The sequence below is a fragment of the Hippopotamus amphibius genome, chromosome 1, assembly GCF_030028045.1.
Source record: "Hippopotamus amphibius kiboko isolate mHipAmp2 chromosome 1, mHipAmp2.hap2, whole genome shotgun sequence".
Lineage (NCBI taxonomy): Eukaryota > Metazoa > Chordata > Mammalia > Artiodactyla > Hippopotamidae > Hippopotamus > Hippopotamus amphibius.
In genome coordinates, this window is record NC_080186.1 from 150,967,945 (window position 1) to 150,981,611 (window position 13,667).

Consider the following 13,667-nt stretch of genomic DNA (forward strand, 5'->3'; position numbering starts at 1 on the left):
GCACGTTCTATGTGCTCATGAGTACGCTCCGGCATGGCCCCTGCTGCCCTGGAGCTTTCATTCTGGCTAGGCACACAATGCACAAGTCAGGCCATTTTGGGTAGAAACACGTGCTGTAAAGGAAATAAAGCAGAGAGCTCTGATGGAACATGGCTTGGATGGACTGTTCCTGTGGGTAGGGAGGGAGATGTGACATCTTCCCTGAGACTGTAGGATGTAGTTCTTGTGCCTTGGTCAGCCTGGGGCAGATCACCCGTGTTAACACACAGCACCCACTATCACAATAGCTGTGCCACCAGCTTACTCACAGATGAGGAAACTGAGGTTCAAGGAGATTGAGTGACTTGATCATGTGATGAGACAATGAAAAATGGAGGGAACTGGAACCCAGAGCTTTCTCCCCTATATCTGGAGGCTTCCCTCTAGGGAGTTTCTTGGAGTTTTCAAGGGAAAGGCAGCATCAAAGAGAAGCAAGGAGCAGGAACCAGCCTGGAGCCCGGAGGACAGGGTGAGGCTGCACAGCCTGCTGGCTGTAGCAACACTGTTCAGCTGAGCTGCGAGGGGCCCTCAGAACCCTTAAAGGCAGTGTTTTCACACTCTCCTTCTAACTGCGCTTCCCTCCCTTTAAGTCAAATCTCTTAAAAACAAACAAAAACAACAAAATAAAAACTTAACATTTAAAGGAAATTATTACCTTGGGTGGAAAACCAGTATCATTTATCATAAATAGAGATAAACCTTAAAGATAAATTTGAAAAAAATACAGTGGAAAAAAAATATTACGCAATTATGAATGTTCCCTGTGCTAGAAGGATGTTCTGTTTCTTGTCAAAAGAAGAACTCTAAGAGACTTTCTCTTTGATAATCAAATGGTCCAGAAGAGAAATGAATTACACGTAATTCAATGTTAATTCATGCCAAATCTGTAAGTCTCTCAAAATCATTTCCTGCTCCGAAGTGGTGGGTATCTCTCACTTTAAGCGATTTCTCTTTTCCTTGAAGGGGGTGTGGGTCCTTTGGAGACTATCTAGATACTGGTAACAGAAGCCAGCCTCCCTCCCTCCTTCCCAACTTCTGTTGCAGAACTGGATTGAGCCCCATTTAGTCCAATGATTAAACATGGAGCTTGTTTCCTCATCTGTGAAATCCTGATGATAGTGGTCCCTGCCTCATAGGTCATTGTATCTGGAGAAGAAGGAGGAGGGGGGGAGGGGGGAAGAAGGGGAGGAGGGGGAGGATGGGGGGGAAGTGCAGGGACAAAGTTAATGATGATGATATTCCCAACTTAAATGTGAGGGGTCTGCTCTTTCCCCACTGCCTAACTGGTCCTATATCCCTGGTCCTCTCTCATTTGTAAGGTTTCAAGACCTCATCCCCTTTGAGAAGGGGCTCAGGCATGTCACAGTTGTCAGGCTGTGCTGAGCTGCCTGATGTCTGCATTAGTTTTGGCTTTAGAACTGTAACGGTTAAAATATGTTCATCAGGAAACAGAAATAAGGGCAGCCTAAGGAGGTAAAGGGGCCCTGGAGAGGGATTCTGAAGTCTAGTTTCCAGGACAGCAGTGTGAGCCTGGATGAGTGCCTTGCCCTTGAGCATCTAGTCTCCCCTTCTATACAATGGTAGAGGGGGGGGCTGGATGAGATGGTGCCATCTTCAGAGACTCTATGAGATCTCCCCACCTCTCCTTCTGAATAAGCTGTCCTAGGGATGAGTAAGGACCTGGAGCCATGAAGGTCTCACAACCCGGTTTCCAGATGGCCCCTCAGAGCCAGAGGGACCAAGCAGGCCCACAGGCTGGGAGACCGTTGCGGAGAGCCAGGGAGCCCTCTGGTGGAGTAGGGGAGAAGGGCTCCAGAGCTGTGGGATGCATCTGAACTGACTGCTATAGCATCCAAGCCATAAGAACCAATAGAAGTCATCTAGCCCAGGCCCCCTCATCTTCCAAATGGGGAAAGTGAGGTTTGCAGGGGCGGAAGATACCCCCTTAGGTAGGACTGTCATATAAAACACAGGACTTCCAGTTAAACTTGAATTTCAAATAAACAACAAATAATTTTTTTTTTTTTACTCTATGTCCCATGAATGTTTAGAACATACTTCTATTAGAAAATTATGCGTTAGGTATCTGAAATTCAAGTTTAACCATGTGTCCTGTCGTTTTCTTTGCTAAATCTAGTAACTCAACCTCCAGTCCACCCACTGAGTTAATGTCTGAGCAGACCCGACATGGGTTGGGGCTTCTTCCCCACAATAACTGACCAATGTCTTTTGCTAGCAGCTCTGCCCAGCACTCAGGGGCATGTTGACATTATTCTGGGAGAGAGCAAGTGGAAGGATATCTGAACCTGACTTTGATCATCCCAGGAGTATTTCAAATAGAACATGGGAGATGGGCACTCCCCACCCCATGCCTCTCTCCTCCCACCCCGGCAACCATCAAAAATCCACCTTTTTCAGGTTTTGGTCATAGAGTTGCATCCCTGCCCCAATCTGATTTACAAGGTTAGGAAGGAGCCTGGGAATCTGCATTTCTAAAAGTTCCCCAGGTGACTCTGATGCATAGCAAAGATTAAGCCCTCTTGGGTTCGCTATAAGGAAGGACAGGCAACTGCTTGATGGGGCAGATTTTAACCGGCATATTGTCCAACTTCACTATGCATAGAAATTGTGGTGGGTAAGGGAGGAGGAGGGAGGATAGATTGTTAAAAATGCATATCGCCAGCTCTGTCTCCAGAGATTCTGAATGAGTAGACCCAGGCTAGGGCCTTGGAATCGGCACCTCTGACAAGCACTCAGGCTTCACCTGTATTTGTAATGTGTTCTATTTCCTTAAGAATCAAAAACAGAACTGAAGCAAGTATGGATGAATTGTAAAGTTCTTAAAAGCAGATAGTGAGCAGCCACTAAAAATAGAACTTTCCTTTTATCCAGCAATCCAACTTCTGGGTATATATCCAAGAATAAAAGAGAGAGGACCCAAATAAACAAAATAAGGAAAGAGAAAGAGGAGAAATATCAACCAATACCACAGAAATACAAAAAATCATTAAGAGAAACTATGAATAGTTATAGGCCAACAAATTCAACAACCTAGAAGTAATGGACAAGTTTCTAGAAACATACAGCCTGCCAAAACTGAGACACAAAGAAACAGATAATTTGAACAGACTGATCAAAAACTCCTATAAACAGAAGTCCAGGACTGGATGACTTCACTGGGGAATTCTACCAAACATGTAAAGAAGAATTGATACCTAACCTTCTCAAACTATTCCAAAAGACTGAAGAGGAGAGAACACCCAAATTCATTCTATGAAGTCATCATCACCCTAATACCAAAACCAGACAAATACACTACAAAAAAAAGAAAATTACAGGCCAATAACTTTGGTGAATATAGATGTAAAAATCTTCAACAACATATTAGCAAACCGAGTCTAACAATACATAAAAAGGATCATACATCATGATCAAGTTGGATTCATTCCCAGGCCACAAGGATGGTTCAATATAATGCAAATCAATCAGTGTGATACAGCATATTAACAAAAGAAAGGACAAAAGCCCTATGATCATCTCAATAGATGCAGAAAAAGCATTTAATAAAATTCAGCATCCATTCATGATAAAAACTCTCATCAAAGTAGGTATAGAGGGAACAAATCTCACCATAATAAAACCCACAGCCAACTTAATGCTCAGTGGTGAAAAGCTGAAAGCCTTACTGCTAAATTCAGGAGCAAGACAAGAATGCCCACTCTCACCTCTTCTATTCAGCATAGTATTGGAAGTTCTAGCCACAACAATCAGACAAGAAAAGAAATAAAGGTATCCAAATCAGAAGGGAAGAGGTAAAATTGTCATTATATGCAGGTGACATGACATTCTATATAGAAAACTCTAAAGACCTCACACAAAAACTATTAGAACTGATAAATGAATTCAGCAAGGTAGCAGGATACAAGATTAACATACAGAAAACTGTTGCATTTCTTTACAATGAAATATCAGAAAGCAAAAAAAAAAAAAAATTCCATTTAAAATCACATAAAAAAAACTACCTAGGAATAAACTTAACCAAGGAGGTGAAAGAAGTATATCCTGAGAACTATAAAACATTGATAAAAGAAACTGAAGATGATTCAAAACAGTGGAAAGATATCCCATGCTCTTGGATGGGAAAAATCAATGTTGTTAAAAGAATTAAAATTGTTAAAAGCAATCTACAGATTTAATGCAATCCCTATCAAAATACCCATGACATTTTTCACAAAACTAGAAGAAATAATACTAAAATTTATATGGAACCACAAAAGATCCAGACTGCAAAAGCAATCCTGAGGAAAAAAGAACAAAGCTAGAAGCATAGGCCTTTCAGACTTCAGACAATACTAAAAAGCTACAGTAATCAAAACAGCATGATACTGGCACAAAAACAGGTATATAGATCAATGGAACAGAAGAGAGCCCAGAAATAAACCCACGCACCCACAGTCAATTAATCTACAACAAAAGAGGCAAGAATAAATGGAGAAAAGACAATCTCCTCAGCAAGTGGTGTTGAGAAAGCTGGACAGTCACATGTAAAGAATGAAATTAGAACACTCTCTCACACCATACACAAAGAAAAAAAAAAAAAACCCTCCAAATTGTTTAAAGATCTAAGTATAAGACATGACACCACAAAACTCCTAGAAGAGAATATAGGCAAAACAGTTTATGATATAAACTGTAGCAATATTTTCTTAGGTCAGTCTCCCAAGGCAAAAGAAACAAAAGCAGAAATAAACAAATGGTACTTAATCAAACTTAAAAGCTTTTGCACAGCAAAAGAAATCAATAAAATGAAAAGACAACCTATGGAATGGGAGAAAATATTTGCAAACCATGTAACCAGCAAGAGGTTAATATTCAAAATATATAAATAGCTCATACAACTCAATATAGAAAAAACAAATAACCCCATCAAAAAATGGGCAGAAGACCTAAATAGACATTTTTCCAAAGAAGATACACAGATGGTCAACAGGCACATGAAAAGATGCCAACATCGCTAATTATTAGAGAAATGCAAATCAAAACCAGAATTAGGTATTAGCTCACACCAGTCAGAATGGCCATTGTCTAAAAGTCTACAAATAATAAATACTGGAGAGGGTGTGGAGAAAAGGGAACCCTCCTACGCTGTTGGTGGGAATGTAACTGGGTACAGCCACTGTGGAAAACAATGTGGAGGTTCCTTAAAAAACACTAAAAATTCCACTCCTGGACATGTATTCAGAAAAGACAAAAACCCTAGTTTAAAAAGATACATGTACCCCAATGTTCATAGCAGTACTATTTACAATAGCCAGGACATGGAAACAATCCAAGTGCCCATCAACAGATGCCTGGTTTAAGAAGATGTATATATATATGTGTGTGTGTGTGTGTGTATACACACACACACAATAGAAAATTACTGAGCCATAAAAAGAATGAAATACTGCTATTTGTAGCAACATGAATGGACCTAGAGAATATCATACTAAGTGAAGTAAGTCAGACAAAGACAAATATTATATGATATCACTTATATGTGGAATCTAAAAAATAACACAAATGAATCTGTATGCAAAACAGAAACAGACTCACAGACATAGAAAACAAATTTATGGTTACCTTAAAGGGGAAAAAGGGGGAGGGGATAAATTAGGAGTTTGGGATTAACAGATACAAGCTACTATATATAAAACAGAAAAGCAACAAGTATTTACTGTATAGCACAAGGAATTACATTTCAATATCTTCTAATAACCTATAATGAAAAATAATCTGAAAAAGTATATATAGCAGAATCACTTTGCTGTATACCTGAAACTAACACAATACTGTAAATCAATTATTCTTCTCACACACACACACACACACACACACACAGAGACGAATATTATTCAGCCATAAAAGAAGGAAATCCTGCCTTTTGTGACAACATGAATGGACCTTGAGGGCATTATCCCAAGTGAAATTAATCTGAAAAGGAAAGACAAATACTGCATGTTCTCACTTCTATCTGGAATCTAAAAAAGCTGAGGGACTTCCCTAGTGGTTCAGTGGTTAAGAATCTGCCTGCCAATGCAGGGGACACAGGTTCCATCTCTGGTCCAGGAAGATCCCATATGCATAGGCGCAACTAAACCTGTGCACCACAACTACTGAGCCTGCGCTTTAGAGCCCGTGAGCCACAACTACTGAGCCTGTGTGCCACAACTACTGAAGCTTGTGCACCTAGAGTCTGTGCTCTGCAACAAGAGAAGCCACCGCAGTGAGAAGCCCACACATCGCAACAAAGAGTAGTCCCCACTCTCCACAACTAGAGAAAGCCCGTGTGCAGCAACGAAGACCCAACACAGCCATAAATAAATTAATTAATTAAGAAAAAATAAAAGCTGAACTGACAGAGAGTAGAATGGTGGTTGCCGGGGACTGGGGGGTGGGGAAAATGTGGAGATGTTGATCAAAGGGTACATACCCCCAGCTATAAGATGTAATACCGCTATAAGATGAATAAGTTCTGGGGAATCTAACCTACAACATGGTGATTATAATCAACAACATTGTGTTATATACTTGAAAGTTGTTAAGAGAGATCTTCAATGTTATTACCACACACACAAAAGAGGTAATTTTATCAGGAGATGGAGGTGTTAACTAACAATTTTATTTTTGGCCGTTCTGTGCAACTTGCAGGATGGATCTTAGTTCCCCAACCAGGGATTGAACCCGGGCCCCCTGCAATTGAAGTGCAGAGTCCTAACCACTGAACCACTAGGGAATTTCCTAACCAACATTATTGTGGTAAGCTTTTTGCAATACACACATGTATCAAATTACCACATTAACACCTTAAACTTACATATGTTACATACTACCAAATGTAAAAGTGAATGGCTAGTGGGAAGCTGCTGTAGAGCACAGGGAAATCAACTTGATGTTTGTGACGACCTAGAGAGGTGGGATAGGGAGGCTCAAGAGGGAGAAGATATGGGGATATATGTATACATATAGCTGATTCACTTTGTTGTACAGCAGAAACTAACACAACATTGTAAAGCAATTATACGCCAATAAAGATGTGAAAAAATCACATATATCTGTGATACCGCAATAAAGCTAGAAAAAATTAAAAGCGATAAAACCTCTGCATTGCATTTACCTCTGCTAATTTAGTAATATTTAGTTCTCCATCTGTTAAAAGAAGTCTCAGATCCCTTTGGTTACATATTTGCTAAAGGATATAGCTACAAATACAGGTGGATACAAGCGAGTGGAAATGGTGATCACACAAGTGTCCCTGGTGAAGTGGTTTTATGAGATGGTGAACAACTCCTGGTAAAGTTCGAGACAAGGCAAAGTGCAAGCATCCATCGATTTACAGGATGGTTGCAATTCAATAGATCTGAAAACAGTGCAAAACAGAGCAACAATCAAAAACCCAAATGACTTTGTTAATGTTTGTAAAGGAGAATGAGAGTCCAGGCTCAGATAATGATGAACGGGATTTCTTCACTGGCTCATTCAAAAGCTATGCAGGATGTGAGACAATTCTTTACTGTACAGGATTGTCTCACGCATTAGAGGACATCTGGGGTCTCTCAGGTGTTGCCCGTTAAATGCCAGGTGTCCCCCCACATCCCCAAACAACTCCGCACATCTCCCAAGGGCACACAAGGGGCAGTACAGCCACCCCTGAGAAGCTTCCTAGGAGACCAGCAGGGGGAAACCTGATGCAAGAAATGGGAACTCCCAGGCTTGTGCACCCCAACTGCAGAGCTCTGCCAGGAACAGCCTGGCCTGTCCGCCCCCAGGACACTGAGGGATTGCCTGCTCTACCACACGCCAAACACACACACACACACACAAAACGTGTTACAGGTGGGGAAACTGAGTCTCAGGGAGGAAAAGGGACTTGCGATTCACTCCATATCTACTCTTAGTGGCACAGCCAGAAAAGGAATTCAAGAAACAGAATCCCAAAGCCCTACAATGTCATCCTTCCTATGCCCAGAAGTGTCATGAAGTATCATGAACATGATAAAAACCTACCCAACATCAAACTCCAAACAGTACAGAAGGGCATAAAATGAAATTAAAAGGTCTTCTCCTTAGCTCCTATTTCATTTCCTCAGCTGTTAATATTCTTTACACATTTTTTTGGAAATATGTTAATAATATACAAGAATATATGTGTGTCCATACATATGTATATATACTTTTTGTTACACAAATTGGGTTATACCATATGCTTTATTATGTTCTTTGTTTTCCATTTAAAATATCACTAGTAATCTTCCCATAGCGATGATGTATACTTGCCTCCTTCCTCCTCCCAGTGCCTGCACAGTACTCCCTAAAACAGATGTCCCACAGTTTAATGCTGCATCAGCCAGTGCCCATGCCCTGTGCTGTCTCTGAGGTTCTTGTACCAACAGAGTGCACTCCAGTGAACCTCAGACATACACCATCTCTGTGCACACGTGCAAGGATTTCTATAGGATGAATTCGTAGAAGTGGAATTGCTGGGTCCAAGAATGTATGTGTGTTTAAAACATTGACAGATGTTGCCGAAGTGTCCTTCAAAATGCATCCATTCCAATTCCTCCTTTGGCACAGGAGGAGGTCACCTCCCCTGCTGGCCAGCAAGTGGAAGTACTCACATTTGGGGTCTTGATCTTTTCATCCAAGGAATAAAAGTTGGACTGGATGATACCCAGGGTCCCTTGTAGCCCTAACTTTCTAAATCTGTAGGTTCTTTTTTCCTTCAAAATGTCCAGGCTGGGGAGTGGGACTGGGCCTGGAACTGTAGTAGATCTCTGCTCCTCTCCACTCCCCTCCTCTCCCTCCCACCAGTCCCAGGAGACTGGAAGACGCAGGAAGCTGCCAGGTAGCAGAACCAGTTCCTGAACTGCTGTGGGAAGGAGCCCTGTAAGTCTGTCCCCACCTGCCTGGCCATTTCCCCACCTGGCTTAGCAACGTCTGCCTTCCCTCCCAGGGCTTCCATGTGGGTCTCTTGAGATAACATCTTATGAAGTCCTTTGCCAAAAGCATGCCTTTTTCTGCCCCTGGAAGGAATTATTTTCACTTGTTCTGAAGAAGAGTCTCTGCATGTACTTGTAACTCGTGCCAAGAAACCCAAGAGGCCCCGAATTCCTCAGCGCCTGAATCCCAGAATCGCTTAATCTGCTGGCTGCTCCCTTCCAAGGGGTGCTGAGATGATGGAGTTACAAGCTGCTTAAAGTCTTAGAGAATGTCAGCCTGAAGGGAGGAGAGAGAGAGGGAGCGTCTGCTGCCACTTGGCTGGACCTCTCAGATGAAAGAGTTTGGGAGAAGGGAGTGTTTATGCAGATCAGTGCAGACACCCTCGAGGGGCCAGAGTTCCCCTCAGGCATCTCAAAGATGACAGAGGACTGACATCACCAAAGCCCCTGAGGAAGGCTTTCTACCCCAAAGTCTCTTAGTATCAGGATCCCCTGAAGGCTCATGGGGTTTGAGGAGAACGGTCAGGGCCGCTTCCCCTTGCACAACTCCAGGGGGCTCTGTTTACATTGACTACACAGTGAATGGTGCCCTGGAGAGGTACAAAGTGGTGCTGATGACACTACAGCAGCCAGCATGACTTTTTTTTTCCTCTTTAAAAAGATTTTTATCTTGAAATAATTTTAGACTTACAAACAAGTTACAAAAACAGTTCACAGAGTTCCCATATAATCCTTCACCCAGCTTCTACAAATGCTGAGAATTTATTTATATAGTACAATTATTGAAACCTAAAATTAACATTGATTTAATAGTTTTTATTATTGACTAATCTACAGATCTTATTCAAAATTTGCTAATTGTTCCACTGATGTCCTTTTTCTGTTCTAGAATCCAAGGATTCCACATTTCATTTAATTGTCATGTCTCCTTTACAGCATGACTTTTTTAATGTTAAAAGAACTCTAGTGATTTCTTGTTATACTCAAAATAAAATCCATAAATCTCTCTGCATGATCTAGCCCCATTTTCCTCTCCAACCTCAAGTCCTGCCATCATCCTGGCTCCCTAAATTCCAAACACACTGGCTGTCTTTCTGATCCCCAGTGGCCCGGTGGCCTTAGTTCCTGCCTCAGGGCCTTTGCACAAGCTGCCTCTAGACCTTCCCAAGGTTGGCTGCTTCTTGTAAATAAATGCTCATTTTGTTTTCAGACATGGACTGTTTCTTTCTTTTATTTATTTATTTATTTAATTTATTGGCCGTGTTGGGTCTTCATTGCTGCACACGGGCTTTCTCTAGTTGATGTGAGTGGGGGCTACTCTTCATTGTGGTCTGCGGGCTCCTCAATATAGTGGCTTCTCTTGTTGTGGAGCACGGGCTCTAGGCATGTGGGTTTCAATAGTTGCAGCACACAGGCTCAATATTTGTGGCTCACGGGCTCTAGAGCACAGGCTCAATAGTTGTGGCGCGTGGGCTTAGTTGCTCCGCGGCATGTGGATTCTTCCCAGAGCAGGGCTCGAACCCATGTCCCCTGCATTGGCAGGCGGATTCTTAACCACTGCGCCACCTAGGAAGTCCACATGGACTGTTTCTATTCATTCCCATCTTACATTCAAAGTTCCATCCACAGGACTACCCTGGTAGTCCAGTGGCTAAGACTCTATGCTCCCAATGCAGGGGGCCCAGGTTCGATCCCTGGTCAGGCAACTAGATCCCATATGCCACAACCAAGAGTTCGCATGCTGCAATTAAATATCCTGCATGCCGCAATGAAGGTTCCGCACACTGCAATGAATATTCCGTGTGCTACAACTAAGACCCGGCGCAGCCAAATAAATAAATAAATATTTTTTTAAAAAAGTCCATCCACAAGGAGCCATGCTCCTTCTCAATACACTCTTCCTTTTCCCTATGTATTATTTCCAAACCACTCATCTCATTAATGCTTGTATCCGTACAGCCAAGACAGTGCCTCACACCATCAGTGTCTGATGCTCAAAATTATTTGTTGAACTGTCGACCTGAAACAAACAGACTGCTAAATATTTCTCCAGCAAAAATGAGTTTATTTGGGATCAGCAAAGGATTGCAATTTGGGATCTGCAACCATGGTGAGCTACGTGCAAGTCCCTGCACAACTAGGAGAGGAGAACTGTTTTACAGAGGGGAAAAGGAATTTGGGAGGGCTGTTGTTAAAACAAAGAGTCCATGTTTTTTCATTGGCTGAGTCCTTGCTAGGAAAGAAGAGGAGCCTTTCTTCTTGCTGTTGGGCTCTGCAGTGGGTGCTGGGTGTGAGAGCTCCCTCTTCAGTTCTCCCAAGTCTATTTAACTGAGATTTCTGTGTATTAATTTTTTATAGAACACACATTGAATTGAGTCAGGGCAGTGACGGCACTTTGGAAGTTGTAAAGCGCTATACCTCGGTGAAAACCATCCCAAGTGGCAGAAAAGCAATGAGCGTTAGAGTCAGAGAAAACTTACTGTCTCCTAGTTTCATGAGCAGTTCTTAAAAAGCAGAGAACTTCTCTTTTGGCGGGGGGGCCGGGGGGCGGGGCGGTGGCCAGGGCTTCATTTTCTTCCCCTCCCTGCCGCTTACACAGGCTCGTAAACGGTGGGGCTGGTGGTAACCATTCCCTCCAACCCCTTTGCTGTAATGACGGGAAAACTGAGGCTCTCCCAAAGGAGAAGACACTGATGCTAATGGCTGAGCGGAGACTAGGAGATCAGTCACCCTTCTTGCTGGGCCAACGTACCCCAGTGTCCATCACGAAGACAAAGAACAGGGGAAAGTGTATTTAAGGGGCAGCCTGATCTGCCCTGAGAAACCTGTGGCAATGCCTGGGTAATATGTCTCCAGAAAACTCCTATTAAAACAGAAACACCTTATCAAAATCTCATCCCTTAGAAGAGATTTGTTTCTCAGATAAGTCATGCGAAAAAGCAAAGAATGAGACCCTGAGGAAGGAGGAAATTCCAAAAGGTGGTGGTGGTGGTGTCTGTTATAAAGGGGAGCTTGGGGTCTAGGCTTGCGGGCAGGAGAGCGGAAGAGAGGTGTGGCACCCACACCCACCTCTGCCAATCTCATTTTGCCTCAGGCTGACCTCAAACCCGAACTGCAGAGAACTGTTTAAATGCCAACAAACAAACACAAGCAGCAAACAAAGAGGTGTTTGTGCTGGGGATAACCAGTCCCACGGGTGGTTTGGGTGTAGCGGAAAGCAAGGCTTGGGTTTTGGAACAGATGGCATTTAGAAAGCTGAGGAGGAGAGAGGGTCATCCCCTACCACCCTGTGCCACCTTGCCCAGCAACCCTGTTGTGAGGGAACAGTCTGCATCAGAGGCACCTCCTGGGGGGCTGGACCACACAGTCAGAGCCCCTTTTCATTCCTGCCCTCCTGAAGGGTGGGGTGGGGAGGAGGCAGGGGGCTGTCTACAACTGCTTGGACAGCTGGAACAGGCAGAAAACAAGCAAGTTCCGCAAGACTTTGATATTCTAGCTGAAAAGCTCAGAACTGTCCACACCCTGCTCCCTGCAGTCAACAGCCAGAAACACCTACAAGGAACTCAATGGAACAAATAATGTCACCAGTAGAAGTGCACCTGAGCACCCGCTGGTTTGTTCCATTCACCCTCTGCTGCTCCAGGGAGGGAAATGAAGCCAGGACCTGCTGCCAGAGCTGAGTCTGAGGGCTGCTGAGGGGGCCTCCAAAGTGCATGAAGTCTTTCCTTCTCTCCCTGTTCAAAACCTATCCATTCTTAAAGGTTCAGCTAAAGTTCCTTCCAGTCCACAGCAGCTCTTTCCCCCTGAGCGCCAATGACTGTTTTCTTCACCTGGCACTTTGCACAGGCAGCCCCGTATCACCACTGCCTACCAATGCCTGACTTCTCTCCCAGTTCACCGTCAAGCTCCTCGTGGGCACAGTGCTGAGCACACAGTAGGAGACCCTGATAAAAGCCTGGAGCTGGATGGAACCTGAGTCACCATGATCGTTCACTCCCGCTGAAACCAGAGGGAAGGGGGCAGGGCACAACTCTGAAAGAATGACACAGCCTGGGACCATGACATAAACTGATTACAACCAAATGGATCCAAGATGGCGGCCGAGTCGACTTCCACTAGACCTTGAGCCTCAGTAATACAACCATAAGGATCAAAGATTGGGCAGTGGCCCAATTCCTGGAAATTCCCGCCCCTTCCTGAAATAGCTGGAATACTCCTCCCACTCATTAGCCTATGAAATGACCCACCCCTATGAAAACTGACAACCCTGTACCCTGGTTCCTTTCTCACCTTCTGAGATGGCCCACGCTCTGTCTGTGGAGTGTATTTCTCTCTAAATAAATCCACTTCTTACCTATCACTTTGTCTCTCACTGAATTCTTTCTGCAATGAGACATCAAGAACCTGAGCTTCAAGTCCTGAAACCAGGCATGTGATCTCAGCTGGAAGACCTTGGCTTTTGGTTGGGTTTGAGTCCCAGCCATGTGGGTTCAAGTCCCAATCAGGGTTTTGGCCCAGTTTGAGTCCTGGCACATGGATTCAAGTCCCAATCTGAGGTGCACCCAATCTGAGACTCACCCTGATGTTACAGATGGAGGTACAGAGGGCAAGAGGCTTGTACGACAGACAGCTGGGGAGAGCTGGGGTATT